Source organism: Bidens hawaiensis, unplaced genomic scaffold, assembly GCF_021521415.1.
Source record: "Bidens hawaiensis isolate Kalapana, Puna unplaced genomic scaffold, B.hawaiensis_p1.1 tig00044713_1, whole genome shotgun sequence".
NCBI lineage: Eukaryota > Viridiplantae > Streptophyta > Magnoliopsida > Asterales > Asteraceae > Bidens > Bidens hawaiensis.
The window spans coordinates 1-20,648 of record NW_027497940.1 but is presented as its reverse complement, the minus strand read 5'-3'; the positions used below and the strand labels follow the sequence as shown (position 1 = coordinate 20,648).

Below are 20,648 nucleotides of genomic sequence, written 5' to 3'. Positions count from 1 at the left end.
TCCAAAATTTCTATATTATTTCGATCTTACGAAGCTGCAATCATCAAACAATTTCTATATAATCTAGAATCACCAACATATAATTGATAATATTCCTAATGTGGCGGGCTAAATGAATCTAATCACAACTAATACTTGGAGTGGTATCACCAAATGTTCCTTGAGCATTTATGCAGTAAGCATCACCTCCAGTGATATGAACGTTGTTTGTCACAATATTTTCACACCTATGTATCTCGCTGCAATTGAAAGTAATGGCGGGATTGGATGCGGATGATCCATATATATTCATATATGTCACGTCACTCACTTGTACTGTTTCCCTTGACTCCTAATCCAATTAAAAAAAATGTTAAATATGGACTACGAATATATATTAGTTTGATGTAATAAAATGCTTGACTTACCGGGCAAGCATGATTAGTGCAGTAATATTGATCAATTAGGATCGGATTTTCAACGTTAACAAGATTAATGTCTTGAAATAGGATCTCCTTAGCATACCCGGTTCCATTCTACGATATCAAGAAAAAGTTATATCATATGTTGTTTAGACACAATAGAAAAGTTGTATCAAGTTATATGTTATAATATTACTGGTACTGTCTTGATGCGTAATCCATTTTTGGTTCCTGTAATATTACAGTATTGTACTAGTACTTGTTCAACCGTGTCATGACCCTCATTTTCCCCGAGGCTTCCAATGCTGCAAAAACACATATACACATATACGGAGTGTGATTAATTGGTGTAAATATGATGACCAATTTCTGTGAAGGTTGTGGTACCTTATGCCATGACCAGGTCCACAAAACACATTTGTTACATTAATATCAATGATGCCTCCGTTAATTGCCACGCAGTCGTCACCTATTTAAGTGTATCGGAATGATTAAACATTACATCAAATAATAAAGATGATAGTAAGTAACTACTAAGAAATATATATTTTGTACCAGTTTGAATATTAGAGTCATGAATATTAATATGTGAGGAAGCACTTATGTCTATCCCATCAGTATTAGGGCTGTCTTCAGGTGCATTAATTTGAAGATTTCCGATATCTACATCTTGGCTATTCATAATACTAATATGAAGACATGGGCTGTTGATATGTGTTGTTCCTTTCAGCCGAAGACCCGGGCAGAAATTAAAATGTAAAGCCTAAAACAATATTACAGTATGAAAAAAACCCCGATAAAGTTAACTAATTAATGATAATAATATGTAATAATATCTCAATAACTACCAAAATATTCTAACTATAGATAGAATAGTAACTAACAAACATAGTTGAATATGATCAATAATAATAATAATAATAATAATAATAATAATAATAATAATAATAATTGAAAATAAAGTTGGTTAACATAAACTTAAAAAGATTTAAAGTTGTCATTTAATTTTATCTAATTGTTAGGATTAACTCTTTGTCACAAGGGTGCATGTTGTCAAGTCCCGTGACTGTTAAAACATGTGTAATTTTATAGAGTGTGTGAGTTACAATTAAAAAAATAAATATTATAGCAACTAGATAAAAGTTAAATGATAATCTTTTCCTTTTAAGTTCATCTCTCTAATAATATGCATTAAAATTTTATATCTTAAATTGAAAAGGCATATATCTTACTATTGGGCGATCACAAGTTTCAGTTGTTTCCTGAAAGAATGAAACCATGAGTCGAAATCGTTTTATACATGTTACTAAATATTGGAACCAAGATCAATTAAAAACTTAACCGTTTGTTTCCACCAGACTGTGCCCTATCCATCAAACTGACCCGGTCCATCAATGGTGAGCCCTCGCACAGATGTGAAATATATCCAAAACCGTCTCTCGACACAGTCTTTCCATCCATTGAGTGTATTTGGTGCAGTGATATTGCCCAAAAGCTACCAGCAGTTAAAAAAAAGGACAGTAGATCAGATGCATTTTATCTAGAACTTTTTAAAATAACATCTTAATTATAATTATCTGGAGCCTGATTTTACCTTGATATTTGTATTTTCGGATTTGCATAATGAACCATTGAATGCCACTGGGCTTAATAAAAATATCATGTCCGAAGGTATGATTAGTGTTGGGTCGTTTGAATCTTCACATAATTGATCCCATGCTCGAAGGAAAGCCTACAAAGATGGACATTAATTATTAGAATACTTGCAGCTAACCAGTTTGCAGTTCTTTTGCATGGAACCATGGTTTACCTGTGAGTCTCTGTACTCCCATCGCCTTTTGCTCCATAAGATGTTACATCAAAAGTGGCTGCATGTGTGGTTTCCGGGCTAAACAAAATGTAACAAAAACCTACCACCAAGAAACCCTGAAAAAAATGAGAATGAGCATTGTAAACAATATTTTTATGTTTCACCATTTCAAACGACGGATCTCATACACAACTTTCATGTCACCGGACAAGATCTGATAACACCATAACAACTTTTAAGCTCCGTCATTTCAAATGGCGATAAACACAATTATTTTTTCTCTCCTACAAACCTCTTACACCTTTACCTTTTTTCCTATTTAAAAAAAAAAAATTCTGTGTGCATATGTTTAGTTTTGTTACCATTAATCCTTTGGAAGCCATAGTGAACCGTCTTTAGTACCCTCCCTCTATATTTTGAGAATATATTATTAGATCTTTTGAGTGAGAATGAATAAAACTAGACACCATGGTTGAATTTATACAAGTTTTTTTTCTTTTGTACTAACTGGCCTCTTAATTGATAATAATTATTTTTTTCTGAACGGAGATTAATTGATAAGTACTAACTGTATGAACATCTCATATTGTAACCTACATAACCCCCAATGATTTTAATAGCATAAAGTGCCGGTCAAACAAAAGAAATTATGATAGGGCTTAATTTCAGAAAGAGAATCTAGAGAGAGAAAGGAATATCCCAAAATCAAGCTTAATAAGTTTGGCTAGCTCAAACTGTCATATAACAGACTTAGTTTATCACTTGTCAGAACACACCCCTATAATTATAACTTTTTTCAGAATAAACCCCTATACTTCCTATCACATATCAATACCCCTTCCTTAACAAAATCGTTGACCCCAAGGATGAACTTGTTACACAAAATTACAATTAAAAATCTGGGAAACGTAAAACAAATGCATACCTATCCTCCAAAGTAGCATCCATCACAGTTTGATCAGCCCATTAATCAATTAATTAATTTAATTAATTTATTTTATTTTACTTTTTTTATATCAAGACAAAAGGCAAACATGCAACACGCTGTGCCGCAAGCACCTTTGAATTGCAAAACACAATCTTTTGAAAACTACATTGATATTGGAGTCATAACATTACCATGCATGACCCGTTGGACTCGGCTAAGTAGCTCCACAACTTCATGTGCGAGGAAATTAAAAGTGTCAAAAACAAAAGATATAAATACATGTTGGTTGTCAAGACAAGCCTTCTCATGTTTAGTCACCTTGCATAAAGCAACTTTAGAGCATCAGTTGTGAAATCATTATTCCCCAAGCCCACCAAAGAGGAAACTCCTGTTAGATCCACACACGCATGTATCCCCACACTCCATCCAAAGACTAAAATGTTAGCTCGACGAAGAGTACACCGTCCATCTAACGGGCCAGTCAAGAATTTCACAAGGGCTTCTTTTTTAACATGATTTTCAGCACGCTTGACTATGGCAAAGAGCACACCCCTAACCAAATCGTGTCGGTACTTGAACCCGGGAAGCTCTCTACAATTGTACTAAAACTTGAGAAACTCGTTTATGCCCATGCTTAATCATTCTGTGATCTAGCACTTTAGCTGGTTGAAGGTTGAATCAAGAAGCATTCGGAATGGGCACCATAGTAGCTGAGGACTTGGAGCTTTTTTAAGTAAAGAAACATGAAATACCGGGTGCAGTTGAAATTATGGTGGTAAATCAAACTTTTAAGCAGCCTTGCCAATCCTTTGTATCACTAAGTAAGACCCATAGTACTTAGGGGAAAACTTGTTATACCCAAGCACTCACAAAGGTACTGAATATAGGGTCTAAGATACAAATAGACTCGTGTCCCTTTTTGAAATGCCCGATCAGTTCTATGCTTGTTGGCTTGCTAATCTATTATGAGCAATATGCAATGTACTCCAAGGTTGCTACTTTAGTATATTTGTGAATGAATGGTACATGAATAGGAGAGTCATAACCATAAAGAGCTTGAAAGGGAGTAGTCTTTATAGCCGTATGGTAATTAGTACTTCACCACCATTAAGCTAGTAGCAGCTAGTATGCCCATGTATTAGCAAAGTGCAACATCACACCTGAGATATGTTTCAAGATATCTATTAACTACTTTTGTTTGACAATCAGTTTATGGATGGTTGGTAGTAGACATAGCTAAAGAAATTCCTACCAAAAAGGTGCTTAAAAATATTGAATCCCTATATGATATAATCGTATATATTGGGCCACCCATGTAACTTGCACACGTTGTCTATAAAAGCTTGTGCAAGTGTATCAACATATATATGTTGACTAAGGTCTATAAAATGGGCACATTCAGTAACGTCTATCCACACTACTAGAAAAAAAATAATGTCTTTAATGACATGCACACTATGACACCCGAGGATTTATGAAACGTGTGTCATTAAAAAAAGTCGTATTTTCAAAAATCTTACAAATTTATGACACATATTTTTGTGTGTCATTGATTTAGGGTCGTAGATTAAAATATAAAGTTAGGTGTGTCATCTTATAATTTGAAAATATATTTATCAAACCTTTACAACCCTAATCTACCTTCACATTTATCAATCACTATCTCCTCCTCCAAAACCCATGGCCGACTTCCCAACAACAATCACTCTCTCAAGATCCAGCTATCGCAGCAACATCCCTCTCCTCCACCGTAATCACAAATCCGCACAACAAACCTGTTTGGTGACAGACCTCATGCCATTGGTACTAATAAAAACCCCCAAATTCTAAGGTTTTCGTTGTTGCTTTACAATTTCTAGAACATATCACTCTAATATGTAAGATTTCTCCTATTCAGATAACTTGTTTATACCTGATTTATATATTTCTAACCTTTTGATTTTATTTATAGATCTTGTTTTTGTGAATTTGACTTATTTTCTGATTAACTGATTTGAAATGTTATTAAGATAACATGAAGTTAAAGATTGATTATCCGATTATGTAGTTGTAAAATCGGATAGTGATTTGATTTTTGATCGTATGTCGAATGATATTCGTGTTGATAGGATACATACTTTGATATTCGGTTATGTTATGACTAACTTGCACAGAACAAGTTGTACTAGCAGATAGAGTACTCGCTTTGTAGTTGCATTGTTGTTTATTAAATTAAAATTTCGTTACTATGCCTTGAAATTGCAAGAAAATTATTTGTATGTATAACTTGCATAGGAAATTAATTACCTTACATGAATTGCTGTGTGCATACAAATAGATTCTTACGATTGATTTGTGTTGTTTTAGCATTTTGTTTTGTGTTTGTTAAGGTTAGGTTTGCTATGCTTTCGGTTTGTTATATTGTTATGAAATCTGGCAATCAATAGTTTGTTACCGAGCTTAGCAAATTAATGGGTCTTCCATGAAAGAGTTCATTTAAAGCTACTATAATATAGTAATATATAAGTAACACTTTATGTATTCAACTTGCAAACTTAGTAAATTTTAAATCTTGAATGTTAACAATTTGTGAATGTTAGACACTACAGAGTTCAGACGAGTTAAAGCAGGATTCGGTTAACAAAAGTTTCAGATTTGTGTGAGGTTTCGACTTTTAAAAATCAATCGGGTGAAAATTAAATCGTTTTTGACAGCTTAGGAACGCGTAGTATTCAACACTATAATTTCTCACGCATTGATCATGGCAGGATTTCAAAACCATCACCTAGGTAAAAACTAAATATTGATTGCTCTATGGCATTGAGGTAGCAAAACGGGCCAATACAGTATCGAGTTAGATCAAAGTTGATAATTTATAAATAACTAAGTATAAACAATATTGACAAATAACATTTAAGCCCAAACCCAACCTGCATATAAGCTACATGGTTCAAACTGGTTTGACCACAAGTTATAAATGATTCAACATGTAGTGAACGTCACTGTTTTATGTAATTTTACAATTTGAATTTACGGCTTTTAATTTAGGATATGTGTTTGCCAAACCATTTGTTGACATATTTTTTTGAAAAATTTTAAAAGGAAAATATAATATGGATCAAAGTACCTTAGTTAGCTGATATATTTTCTTTTTTCTTGGCCCACTTTATCCATTTCAGTTATTGAGTTTCGAATTCCATTTTATTTTTATGTTTACTAACTATTATTTTATTTCATACTTAATTGACCCGTTTCATTTAGGTACACTTGTTGTTGGTTAATAGTAATAGAAACAACAACAACCCAGAAACACGTTCACATTTTTTTAATAAAGCTGAAGTTACAAATTTTGTAAGTAAATACTATGAGGCTTTGTTTATAAAATCCAACTTGTTGCTTTAGCCAAACCATCAATTGATCTGAGAGCAGATTAACAAGAACATGTTGAATAGAATTAAACTGTTTGTAATTTGTGTAGTGTCTAACTGAGTCGAGAAGGACTTAAAATACTCGTTAATATCAATGTAATTTACAAGTTTCATTATGTTTATATTGGTTTGTTTTGACCTGAATAAATTTCTTAACATTTCCTTTGTTTAATGTTCTTCTCAGGTTAGGGGAGGCAAACATGAACACACGGAGGCGGATTTTGATGGAAGTCGAGTATAATGGTCGAGTTATGTAGCACAATTTGTTTTCCGGTGATGTATTTTATTGACTATTAAACAAAAATTTTGTACAATGAGAATATTTGTAACATTTTGACTTCAGATATTTAATTATGAAAGAAAATGGATAGTTTTGCTATACGTGTATTTTATGTTGTTTGCCATGAGAATTTAGTTATTGTCATTAATGTAATATATAGTAATTATGCAAAAATAAATAAAAATATATTCTAAAAATATAATAATACGATGACACGAATAAATGTAAGTCGTATATGGGGTTCGTACAAGCATGTCATTAACGCGTGTCATAAAACATGACACGCAGATGCGTGTATTCAATATTTGACTTGGGCTTCAACGACATGCAATTTATGACCGGGGCTTCAATGACACACATTACGTGTCGCTAAAGGTATTTTTTCTAGTAGTGCGCCACTACAACAAATATGACATTTTACCCTTGGATTTTGGTAATCATGTAATGAAATCCATTCTTATGTCAGAAAAAACACAAGTAGGAATGGACAATGGTTGTATCATATCAAGAGAGGCTATAGTCTCATACTTGGCATGCTGACAAACATGACACTGTCTAATTACTTCCCTAATGTGCTTGGCTTGACCTTTCTAATAAAAAGTACCCTTAAGGCCTCAGAATGTAGCATGATAGTCAAGTCCAGATCGATAAAAAGACATGAACTAAACGACCAACTCTTGTTTATGTTAATAAGAAAATATAACTCAAAAACTAATTACAACTCTCTCAAACCCTAACTCGGTTTGACTCTTGATGAACCTAACTCAGTTACATCTTGTGTATCTCTTGATGAACCCTAACTCGCTTGCATCTCACACTTGTTTTATAATGTCTAGCCATATCTTAGTTTATATAGACTAACCTAACTTGCTAGCCAAGACATTACCAAATATAATGAAACCCTAACTGCAACCCCATAAACCCAGTACATATTGATGAATCCCATGGGCCCAATAGGTCCAACCCGATCACCTACACATGACATGACTATTATGTTGGAAATTACGTCCGACAATCACACCAAATTTCCGATTCAAAATATGTGGATGTTTTTCTCCTTTTGACATGTCTGGTTTCGATCTTGACTTTCTCAGCTTTAACAACCATATTGGTCTTCATCATCTCGGTCTTGACCTCTCGGAACTCCACTTGATCCATTACTGTGCTCTTTCGGCTCTCCCAAACTCAACTACCACCATGACCATGTTCCCCACCATTCCCTTGGTCGTATGAACTCTCGTATCCACTCCTCTGGCCATCTGATCGAGCGCACAACAATTTTTCTTGATCTTCTTTAGTTACAAAATCCAAACACGAGCACATCTTTCAAATCAAAATCTTGGTTAAAACATAACTTTGAATTGAACCGGTTTTAAATCCAAATAAATAATAACCCGTGATTAAACTTATTTAACCAAATAAAATAGAAGTCGACGTTGGCCAAATTGTACCAGCTTAACCAAAATATATAAATAAAACTATGTAGGTCTTCTAGATGGATCTCACAACTTTACTCGAACCAATCCGTGTTTTTAGTTAGCAAAAATCACTAAAAACACTCGGATCTCGGATATTAGTTTCAAACTAAAGAGAGAAAGTTTCTTTATTTTCAAGAGTTGTTTCTAGAATATGGAGTATATGGAGTATATATATATACTCCATATCTAGGTCATTACATGGTCCCAAGTGGCCTTGTCCAATGGGCTTTTATCGGACAAAATAAATGTACTGAATATGCAATGCACCGACTATAAGCAAATGGAAAGACATACACAATCCTAATAATAATATAGAATATTAGCCACACAATCTCCCTCTAGGATTGAGTATGTCGAGGAACCTTCGTCAAGTTCTTTACATCGTCATTATTTCTTGATATTTAGTATTTGTCTTGATCCAGCCAAGAGCTTGAACGAGATTGGATCTTGGACAATTCTTTAATTTCCATTCTTGTAAACTTGAATTTCTATATTATTTTCTAAGAAGAATCCGCAACAACAAATTTTAGAAACATCAGATGCGGGAGGATCGACATCTAATTTTCTTTTGTTGATTTTCTTAGGCCGACTGGTTTCTTCAACCGATCTTCAGACACGATCAGATCATTTTTAGGTTCAAACACCACTTTCACGTTCTCGTTTTTTTAAGCGCTTCAACATCTACAACTTCAGCGTCTGCAACCTAGCAGACTTGATCTTGATCTAACCGTCCATGTATAACTGCAAAAAACTTATCACGAATAAGAATTGTTCACAGACCCTCTTGACGGTCAAAGAAGAATCGCCTTTTTCAAAACATGTCCCCTCAACTTGTAAATGATTTGTTTAAGTCTCAGGTTTCCAACGAACTTTGCATGAACAACCTTGACAACAAAACACATGATTTTGAATAAAATAAAGATTTAACAAAATATGTATGAACGTAATAAAAACTTAAAATATTTTTTGCATTTTCGTATATTATGATATTATGAATATATATACGTAATATTTTGAAGTTAAAACATAAAATAAAACAAGAGAAAATAAAAGATAAGATATGAGTAAAGATGAAAATAATATTATATAATAATAATATTTACAAAATTTTCTAATGACTTTAATTTTTTGCGATAAAGATCACAATATGAAATCGCATTGATCAATAACGTCCTATTCTATTTGGATGTTATTATGCCAAGAATTCAAAATTGATTGTAGATATTTCTGGTCCACCTTAAACTTAACAGGTATTTGGATGTCAGTGTGATATGTAAAGGTATGTACTAAGCACAATACGTATGTGGTCCCCATTTAATCTGACAAGTTACTGACTCCATCATACCTCAGACATAGTTTGTGTTTATCAGATCACCCCAAATTGACTCCGACTCCTTAATGATTGATTAAAACATTTTGAGCTAATTTAAACCTTTGCAAACTTTTAAAAACAATAAAGGTTGAACCATGGACTTACTTGCCAAGTTCGTACTTACAAGCCTTCATATAAAGTGTTTAGGACTTACTTAGTTGCCCCACGTTACGTGGTTCTGATATACCCCTTTTTGTTTGTTAATCATCAACATTTTGTGTTGAGAATTGTTAACATTTTTTTTGTTGAATTCAAATTCTTTTAAGAACTTTTGCAAATTTTCTGCTTTATCATTTTGATTTTCAAAATTTGTATTTAAAGCAAGAATAATATTTCTGGTGACCAATCACTAACGAGCTCGTGTATGACTGACTAATAACATTTTTGCCTTCATGGATATGACTTAAATCGCAGTCATGCAACTGCTTCATGAATGGTTGGTTGCCTCTCTTATCAACATATTTGAGTCACTCGTTACTAAAATAAGAAGTGTCGGTATCAGCAACGATTTGTCTAAGATCAACAAGAAGTTGTTGAATTCATTGCCTTGCACAAGGTACAACAGCGTGGCTACCATCAAGAGAATCACAAATTTGAATACAATAACACTCTCAGAGTTGACTTCTACTATCAAGTTTTGAATTAATGGGTGATAAGCTCTGAATGAACAATCATTCCAAAGAAAATAAAGATGGGACAAGTGTTGCACGTGGAAGAAGTCAAGCAAGTCTTATCCTTCCCGAGGTACACACATTTGTGCTCTCAAGCATGTATAGACAAAGTAGAGAGTTATAGAACTCATAATGCCGCATTGAATAATGAAAATTTAGGCATTAAAAGTTAGAATGATGAATATAAAAGGCTGAAAAGGTATTCACTACTAAAATTAAAACTCATAGTAACGCCATGGAAAAATTACATGAGAAACTGTTTCAGTCTAATAAGCTAGTTAAGTTTCACGAAAGACGAATAGATGAATTAAATGCTAAAATTGACCTTGCCCAAAGATAAATAAACTTGGAATGGAATGGTTTGAAATGGTGTCTGATAAACTGAATGGGATTATTGGGGTACAGATGGGGTGAAACAAAAGACAGGATTAGGCTATGATCATACTACAGTCCCTCCGCCGTTCAATGACAACTACATTAGCCTACCCCACTTAAGTTTCAATACCCCACCAGAGGACGAAATGGTCTACGGAGTTGGTCATGCACCAAAACCAAAGATATTTGTTCCTCTAGTTCCCAAGATCTTGTTCAGCAGGTTGTGCAGAAGAAAGTGGGTTGGTGGAAACAGACATGAGTTGTGATTGTGATGCTGTTTATGATGAAAATTGTGTTGGAAATTGTGTCAATGAGAAAAGGCATGTTGAGGTGAACATATCAGTTATTCATCATCAAGTCATAAGACTGAGGATAATTCAAGTAAAAGCAAAGTGTTTGAAAATGTTACTCAAACGAGTACTTCATGTAAATATGTGCCACCAAATAAAAGATCATTTTCTCAAACAACTAATCATTCACAAAGTCCTCAGTCATACAACTATTTCGATAACAACTACTATGATCATTACCAATAGAACTACGTTGATTCATATTATACTAGTGTTCTTGATGATCGGATCACACACCTAAAGTTTTTCATAGTCATGTTCCTTTCCAAAAATCACCTTTCTCACTACATCAACCATATTGAAGTTTGATGAGTTCTATGGCTCTCCTAGAAGAAAATGTTTTTTTATTGTGTATGGTAATTCTTCTCACCTAGCAAGACATTGCAAGCACTGTTTCAAGAAACAAATTGCAATTCACATCGGCTTAATCTGTCCCCAAAAGGACCTTTTAGTAGTCCAAGTTCAAGCACGAATCAAGCTGATAGTGAAGCTAGTGAAGTGGATGTGCTATCCAAAGTTAATAAAGTAAAACACAAGAGGAAACCTTTTTGGAAAACTATAAAGGATAAAATCAAAAAGGATCCCAAGAATGTAAAGTCTGAGGATTCACCAACAACAGTTTTACCATCAAGAAAAGAAAAGTCCAAAATTGTCAAAACCAAGTACAAGTTTTTACTTGGATTCCTAAGGTCTATTATTTATCAAGTGTGGCTTCAACAAGAAATAAATTGTTTTCAAAATACAAAATCAAGTTGGGTCAGTTTATGGTTGACCTTCCCGAGACAAAATTGTCTCGGGAACCCATGTCTAATTAAATGTCGAGTGCATGCATGGTCAATCAAGGAGGACTATCAGCTCTTGGGCTTCCCCATGAAAAGGATGAGAAAGATTTGTAGTTATACAAAAAGCCTCTAAAAAATTAAAAAAATAAATAAAAAATCATAATTCAAAATTTAATAAAAAAATGAAAAAGGTAAAAACACAAAATTGTATTCACCATCTTTCACGTTCTCATAAAAAAAATACACAATGGTAAGTGAAAACATTCTTCTTGTGTTTCTGTTTATCATTGTGTTTTGTGTTTATTTTCGTCCGTCTTTTAACCTTGACATTGTGTTTTTTTTTTTTATAATATTTTGTTATATTACTCAATATTGTGTTATATTTTGCCCGACATTGTATTATATTTTGCGATCTGTTGTGTCTTATTTATTTATAATTGTGTCTTATGTTCATTTTCGTCATTGTCTCCTTGATCTCGGCATTGTGTCTTTTCGTCAATTTTTTAAATTTTTTTTATTATTATATTTTAATGGAAATAATGGTAGAAACATTATAGTTTTTTAATATTTTTCGTGTTCTATTTATATTTTGAATTATGATTTTTTTATTATTTCTTTGAATTTAGGCCCAATTACAAATTTTGTCCTTTAAAATAAGACGAATTACGGTTCGTGTCCTTTTATACGTTTCCTTGCAGGCGGTGTACTTTAAACATTTTTTTCCTGCACGTTATGTCCTTTACGCTAACTGGGTTAGAAAAACTCAGTTAAATACCTTCACATAAGGCGCATGTGAGGGTATTTTTGTCTTTTCGTCTTTCTGACTCCATACTCTTTCCACTGTTCCTCTTTCTCTCTCTAATCTAAACCACCGGAAATCCAAGCTCAGATTGATTCATCATCATAGCCTTTATCATCTAAACGAGATGATTACAGGGCTGCCACCGCCACCACAATACATGGCCAGAACGTCGCGGCAACGACAGTGAAAACCCCATTTTCTGTACTTTTTTCCACTGTACAAATATATAAGTCAACATGACACCACCAAACCGCTGCCACCTAGGGTTGCAAAATTGAACCCAGCAACAGTAGGGTATTATGAAGTGTGACACCGGCAACGAATCCTCAACACTTAACCAATCGAGGCTTAGTCCATTCAATCTCCATTGCAATTCTCACATACCTTTCTCACTTCATGGCTCCACCACCGTCGCCCCTTCCAATTCCGTGTATTGAATCACACGAACCGTAATTCTCACATACCTTTCTCACTTCACGGCTCACATACCTTTATATATCAATCTATGGAGCCGTTGGTGGATGTGCGTGTATTGAATCAGAGCCGTTCATGAATTAGGGGTTGGGTGGCGGATGGTGATTAAGGGTTTGGTGTGGGTTATTGGGAAGGATGACGTGGAGGGTTTGTGGTGGTGGAGGAGGGAGGTGACGGTGAAGAGTGGTACGGCGGCGGTGGTGGTTTCAAAAACCCAGTGCTGCTGCAAGGGGTGTCACTGGGAAACCGAGGGTTGCCGGAGCACCTCCTATGCCTTAAAAAAGATCATCAGAACTTCCAAGTTCGGCCGGCGGCGAGTAATCCACTCCGGCGCTGGTAAGCCCAACAACCATGGTTTGTTTATCTCTGATTTTAATGGCTTAACTTTGATTGGAAAATGCAGCTCACTAGAATCAGAACCAGATTGGTGATATTGGGATTAATCAAAGGTTTGATACAGGAATTGTTAAAAACATAGTTAGATTGTTATAAGAGTGTGTTGGTAGGATTTGGGGTTATTGGTAGCAATGGAGATTGAAAGGTCTGCCAAGTCTTTGATGAAAGAACAAAAATGAAGAAGAAAGAGGAAGAAGAAGTTGCAGGTACAGGTGAAAAGACAAAAATGCCCTCACATGCGCCTCACGTGAGGGCATTTAACTGAGTTTTTCTAACCCAGTTAGCGTAAAGGACATAACGTGTAGAAAAAAAAAGTTTAAAGTACACCGCCTGCAAGGAAACTTAGAAAAGGACACGAACCGTAATTTGGCTTTTTTTAAAGGACAAAATTTGTAATTCTGTCTTGAATTTATTCTTAAGAGATTTTTTGTGTGATCACAAATCCTTCTCACACTTCTTATTTTTGTCTCCCTTTGTATTTTAACTTTTCCCTAATATATATATAGTGAATATAAATTAGAACTGAGAAAAAATAAATTCAGTTACGTAACCATCGTGTGTATTAACTGTAACACCGTGTCTTTTACCCTATAAAATTTGAGCTTAATATACTAACTTAATAAGTATAAGGACCAAAAATGAAAATTCTGAAAACATCACCCATCGCGATACGCGACGGGGCAAACATAAGCCAATCGCGTAGCGCGATGGACATGCACGCAAACCCAGAAATGGGCGGCGTAGCGATACGCTACGGCCCAAAACATAACGGTCATCGCGTATCGCGATGAACATGCTGAGTCACTGGAAACGTGTCCAACCACGTGTCAACACGTGGCACGATATGACAGGCCACGTGTCACCACCAAATAAGGCGGCGTCAAATTGTGGCGTCGCGATACGCGACGGGTATGAGAAAACCTATCGCGTATCGCGATGGGTCACGGAAATTGCCTATAAAAGGGGGTGACGAGTATTGAACTCATTCATCCCAATTTCACCTTCATTTTCACATAGTTAGAATAGGGAGGTGTGCCCAATAGCCGTGACGAGCCGACGTGCCATTTTCTCGTAGTTCGTGCAAGGAACATTATAATCGAGCTAGCAATCATACAATCGAGTAGATCAAGATCCTGCCTTTTTTCTTATTATCATTCTAAGTATCCAATCTAAGGTAGGAATTATGTTTAAGTTATTTGAATTATAGCTTAGACAATCAATCAAGGCTATGGCCTTTAACTTTGAAAATATTTTGTAAACATTCACATTCATAAAACGAGTTTTCATAAACGTTACTTCATAGCAAAGTAATGTTAACCAAAGATATATTTTGACGGGCATGTAGTAACTGTAAGGGTGATATCATTAGTAGTAAGTTTCTTGCCTAAGGAAAAGTAATTCGTACAAATCCCAATCAACCGAGGGACCCGTTTACATACCTGGAGAAACTTACCAACGTGTTATAACCTATTAAGCCAAAGCATGCTACATCAAACGTCACATAAAAACTAAGTGTTTTCATTCACAATTAAAGATAAACGATTTCAAGGTTAAGCTTAGCAATCATAGCTTAATCAAAACATCATTCAGGTATTTATACAAACCTATTTATGTATAGGTTAAATATCATTCTCAATCAATCACAGTCAAGGTTTTCCAACACCGACGATACATGTGAATACGTTAATCTTTTCAATCAATCAAAACATATTTATACTCGACAAGATGAACAGGTGTTTGTCTTAACGAGTCAGTCAATGATTTCATGAGATTACATGATCTTTAAAACGTTATAATACAAAGTAGAAAATAAAATCAACTCAGACCGAATATGCATGTGTCTGGATCCGAACATAACTGTTAAGCTAAATCAATCCATCAAAGCGAGGTAGCCGCGAGCTAAACGGTCATGACTAGTTCTATGTTCAGGGCGTCCTGGCTCGGAGAATACCGTTATGTGTATAGGGCAGTGGTACATATACAGGAAGTAGAAATGCTTCCGCTGAGATTGTCGAGAAAACTATATTTGAATTGTAATATCATTCAAATGTTTTATAGAGTCATACGTGTTCACCAGCATATAGCTGACGTATTTTTCCAACCCATTGCAGGTAATTAAGCATAAGTAGCATTAGCAAGGATTGGAGTCTTAATGAAGATAGAAGCGCGTACAAGATGCCTCCGTTTTTGATAACCATAATCCTTGTAATATGAAACATATATTTTGTAAACTAAATACTTGGGTATTTAATTCCCAAGTAAATTTTCAATTAAGTTAATATTATATTCAAACCTAAAGTCTTCCGCTAAAATTTACCCATAACTTTGATATATTTACAAAAAAGGTACCAACTTGTGGTCACACGCCTAGGCCCTAATTCGTGGTGTGACAATAACTCAAAACAATGCGTACTCTCCCTAAATATACTCACAAATTACACCTTTTTTTTACTTTACTATTAATCTATATCTATTATTGCATAAATTATTATCTTTAATGCATACAAATTTAAAAATGCATGGATAATATTGTATTTTAGACATCATTGAACGGTTAAGAATATTTAGTTTAGAAATCATTACACTTATAATCCTTTAACTTCAACAAAACTTTGTTAATTTATGAAGTAGTTACAAATAAACCCCTTAACTTTACCCATTTATTTGACATATTCATTTAAAATTTTTATTTCTTATATATCTTTTAATATATTTTGTTTTAAAAAATCCCGACTTTACCATTGCAGCGTGCTTAATTTTGTCGACGTTTCAATGTAAGTTTTATTTTATTTTAAGGTGTTTGTGATAATGTACAAGTCAATTAAGCATAAGAGTACAACTCAAATATGCACTTATAAATATGAAATATAATTACACATTTTACCCTTCAGTTATATTCAATTTTGTAAGTTTAATTTATAATTACTCTTCCACCATTATATCTATATTTTCTTATTTCTTTGTTTTTCTTTTATATATTTGAATATATAAATTTTAATAAATTTCAACCTTACAATCACGACATGTTTATTTTTGTTGACGTTCCGATGTAAGATCAAATATAGATGTTCATGGTACAAAACAAAATGATTTTGTGTCTTTAAAAGAAGTAAAAATTTTGGTGAGTTTCGATCATTTTTCAAAATATTTTTTGTTGTTTTGGATCAACGATCAAGGACTTTGATAGATCAAAACGCGTTCGAGTTATAACGGGTTGTAAGCCAAATGAGTTTAGATTATTATAAAAAAGTTTAACATTTTGTTCAGGTCAAACCGTGTGCTAATTAAAATGAGTTCGGCCAATTAAAAAAACTAACAATTTTGGTTATGATTAAACCATGTTATGAGCCTATCGAATTCAAGTCATATTTAAAAAAAAAATTGGTTAGGTTTGCGTCAAAATAGTTATACGCAAAATGAATTTGGGTCGTTTAAAAAATATCGTTTTTGGCTCTGGGTGGACATCAAGTTTACCCATATATTCATCTATATTTTACTTTTTCTTTGTTTTTCTTTTATATCCCTAAATATATAAATTTTAATAAATTTCAACCTCACAATCACGGGTTGTAAGCCAAATGGGTTTAGGTCATTATAAAAAAAATTAAAATTTTGTCCAGGTTAAAACAAGTGCTAATTAAAATGAGTTAAGGCCATTTAAAAAAAAATAACAAGTTTGGTTATGATTAAACCATGTTATGAGCATATCGAATTCAATTTATCTTTAAAAATATTTTGCTTTTGGTTTGCGTCAAAACAGTTTTATGCAAAATGAATTTGGGTCATTTTAAAAAATATCACTTTTGGCTTTGGGTGGACATTAAATCTTTGGTCATTTACGAAGATTGCAAACACGAGTCTTGGGAAAGTTAATTTTAGGGGTTGATGTGGATTACAGTGTAACTAACGGGGTCGCGCTGCGAACAATGAATCTAATGGAAAAAAAAACTGTTGATTCGTCACTGGTTGATGTTTCAATTACACACACAATCAAGGTTATGAAACCATTTTCCCGAGTTTTATTGTCTACTATGTTCTTAAAAGAGGTACTCATATGTATTATTGTACTTTATGCTATCTTATTTTAAAGGTTTTTGAGAGTTCAACTAATTCTTATATTTTATATTTATTTACGTATGTCAACACAATAACTAAAGACACACTCAATAGGTATAGAAAAAAAAAGGTACATGTAATTATCTGTTCAAAAAAGAATATGTTTTTTTAGTCATTTGTTAATATTGGTTTGCTATTTGTTATCTTTATATGATATCATCATTACATGTCTTTTAACTACTAAAAATCGTTTAAACATATTATCGTCGTCACAACATCGCACGGGTTTACTGCTAGTTAATTTATAAAGGGAAGTCTTATCCAATATATACCTTGATATCGTTAGGACCTTAGATTCAAAACCGTAACACAAATGCATTATGAGGTTGTCTTGATTATTTACATATTATTCATATGGGTTGGTATCATTTAAGAACTCTAAAAAAGTTAAGAACTGTTAGAAACTCTAAACAACCAAACATTTTTTTAATTTTTTTTATATACTAACATTATTTAAAAGTAGTTTTATCATATTTTATATAAAAAATTTTGATTACATATATAAATAACAAATTTACATATGTGTAAAATTTATGTACTAACAAATTTATATAAGTGTAAAACAAAACGTAGATATGTATAAAAACTAATTTTCAAAATTGTAATCGTAAATATAGATAAAAAAATGATAAAGCTACACTCAACTAACATTAACATACAAAATTTTTTATAAAAACATTAGTTTCCAAGGGTTCTTTCAAGTTTTTAAATAATTTAAAGGTTCTGTAATGATACTCATCCTTATTAATATAATATTATAATATTGATCTATAATATATTATTAAATATAATAACTAAAGTTATGTATCCTTTCTAATTTATTTTCTTTTACTAGATTTTGAACAAAGGTATACTTGAGACAATAGAGTATAGATTGGAAAAGCTGCGGTATATTAAACAATTTATTTCAAAAAGTAACTAGCTATATAAAATCAAGAATCCGCAACAAATCATTGGTACTATTCCTAATATATGTGTGTGTGTGGGGTGGGGTGGGGTGGGGGGGGGGCGCTACATGAAACTAATTACAACTAATACTTGGTATTGTATCAACAAATTCTCCTTGAGTGTTTCTGCAGTTCGCGAGACCATCACCTTCAGTGATATGAACGTTTTCTGTCCTGATATTTGTACACTTATATTTGTCGCTGCAATTGAAATTAATCGCTAGCTTGCTTGATGAAGATCCATAAATATTTTTATACGTCACATCACTAACTTGTACTGCTTCTGTCGATGCCTAATGGAATTAAAAATAAATAGTTACATGTCGACTAAGAATAATTAGATTGTTGCTATGGAACACAAGACTTACCTGCGGCTGGCAAACATGATTTTCAATACTATTGCAGTAATGTTGATCAATGATGATTGGATTTTCAACATTAACCAGAGCAATGTCTTCGAATGTGATCTCCTTAGCGTACCCACTTCCATTCAACGATATAAAAAAAATTTGTATCATATGATACGATGTTTTTGAAACGACAAAAAAAAAAGTTGTGTCAAGTTAAATGCTATATTACGGGTACTGTCTGATGCGTAATCCATTTCTAGTTCCAGTGATATTACAGTTTTGTACTCGAACTTGTTCAACCGTGTCATGATGATCCTTTTCACCAAGGCTTCCGATGCTGCGAAAATACATATATGGAGTGAGTTTAATTTGTGAAATTATGATGATCAAGATGTAAAGACTGCACCACCTTATGCCATGGCCAGGTCCACACATCACGCTTGTTACATTAATATCAACCACATCCCACAATCATCACCTATTTAAGAGTATCAAAACGATAAAACGTTGCATCGATCATAGAAGAGAGTTAGTCACTACTAATTAAGATGTATAACTTTTGTACCTGTTTGAATAAGAGAGTCATGGATATTAATACGTGAGGAAGCACTGATGTCGATCCTGTCAGTATTAGGGCTATCTTCAGGAGCAATAATTTGAAGATTTCCAATATCTACATCTTGGCTACTCTTGATACTAATATGAAGCTTTGGGCTGTTGATATGTGTTGTGCCTTGCAGCCGAAGACCCGAGCACTCGTTAAAATGTAGAGCCTGAAACAACCCATGGTTGCATATTATTGTACGCACACATATTAGAGATTGTTAACCGAGTTTATTATCTGTTATATTTATTATTATTATTTGATTTTTATTTTTCTTTAAGTTTGTTAGTTATAATTCTATTTCTAGTTTCACATTATGATACTACAATGATAAAGAGAAAAATAAAATAATCAATTAATGATAATGTTAATATATCAGCAAGCTCATAATATTCAAACTAGAGATTGAATAATAACTAACAAACATAACTGAATATAAATACTAAACTAAATATAAATAATATAATAGATAATAAACTCAGTTACTAGATTTATCTTCTTGTTAGGATAACTCTTTGTTAAATTCAAGAGAAGACAAGTATAAATAATCAAATACAATATATCTTATTTTACAGAAAAACCATTATAACAAAAAATCTAAATGACAGTTTTATCCGATTTGAAGTTTGTCTTCAATTTTTCAAGAACGAGTTGATATAACTCATCAAAAAAAAAACACACACACACACACGAAACTAATATTATTGGATAACTCCCGGTATTTTTACTTACAAGAAATATAACTCAAAAACCTCTTAACAATCGCTCCATTACCCATAAACTCATGTATCATATGAAACCTTAACTTGATTGTTCTATTTAAAACCTAATAACCCTAACTTCATCGTTAACTAACCCATATAAACAACCCCTTAAGATCTTGGGTTGGGCCTTTTTCTCGGACCAAATCACGTATGAACAAGCCAACAATAATAAACATTTTAATTTCAAATTTCATATCATAAATGGAAACGGCAGATAACTTACTGTAGGGCGATTACAAGTTTCAGTTTCCTCCTGAAAGAAAGAACAATGAGTCTGAATCGTTTTTTCATACGTGTTACTAATTAATATTGGAACCAATATTGATAAATAACTTAACCGA

The 20,648-nt window shown here is 33.2% G+C and overlaps 1 pseudogene; it reads right to left on the bottom strand.

Moving 5' to 3' along the window:
* On the bottom strand, positions 1-19,712 carry LOC143595140 (putative polygalacturonase At3g15720; annotated as a pseudogene).
* Positions 19,713-20,648: the final 936 nt, after the last annotated feature.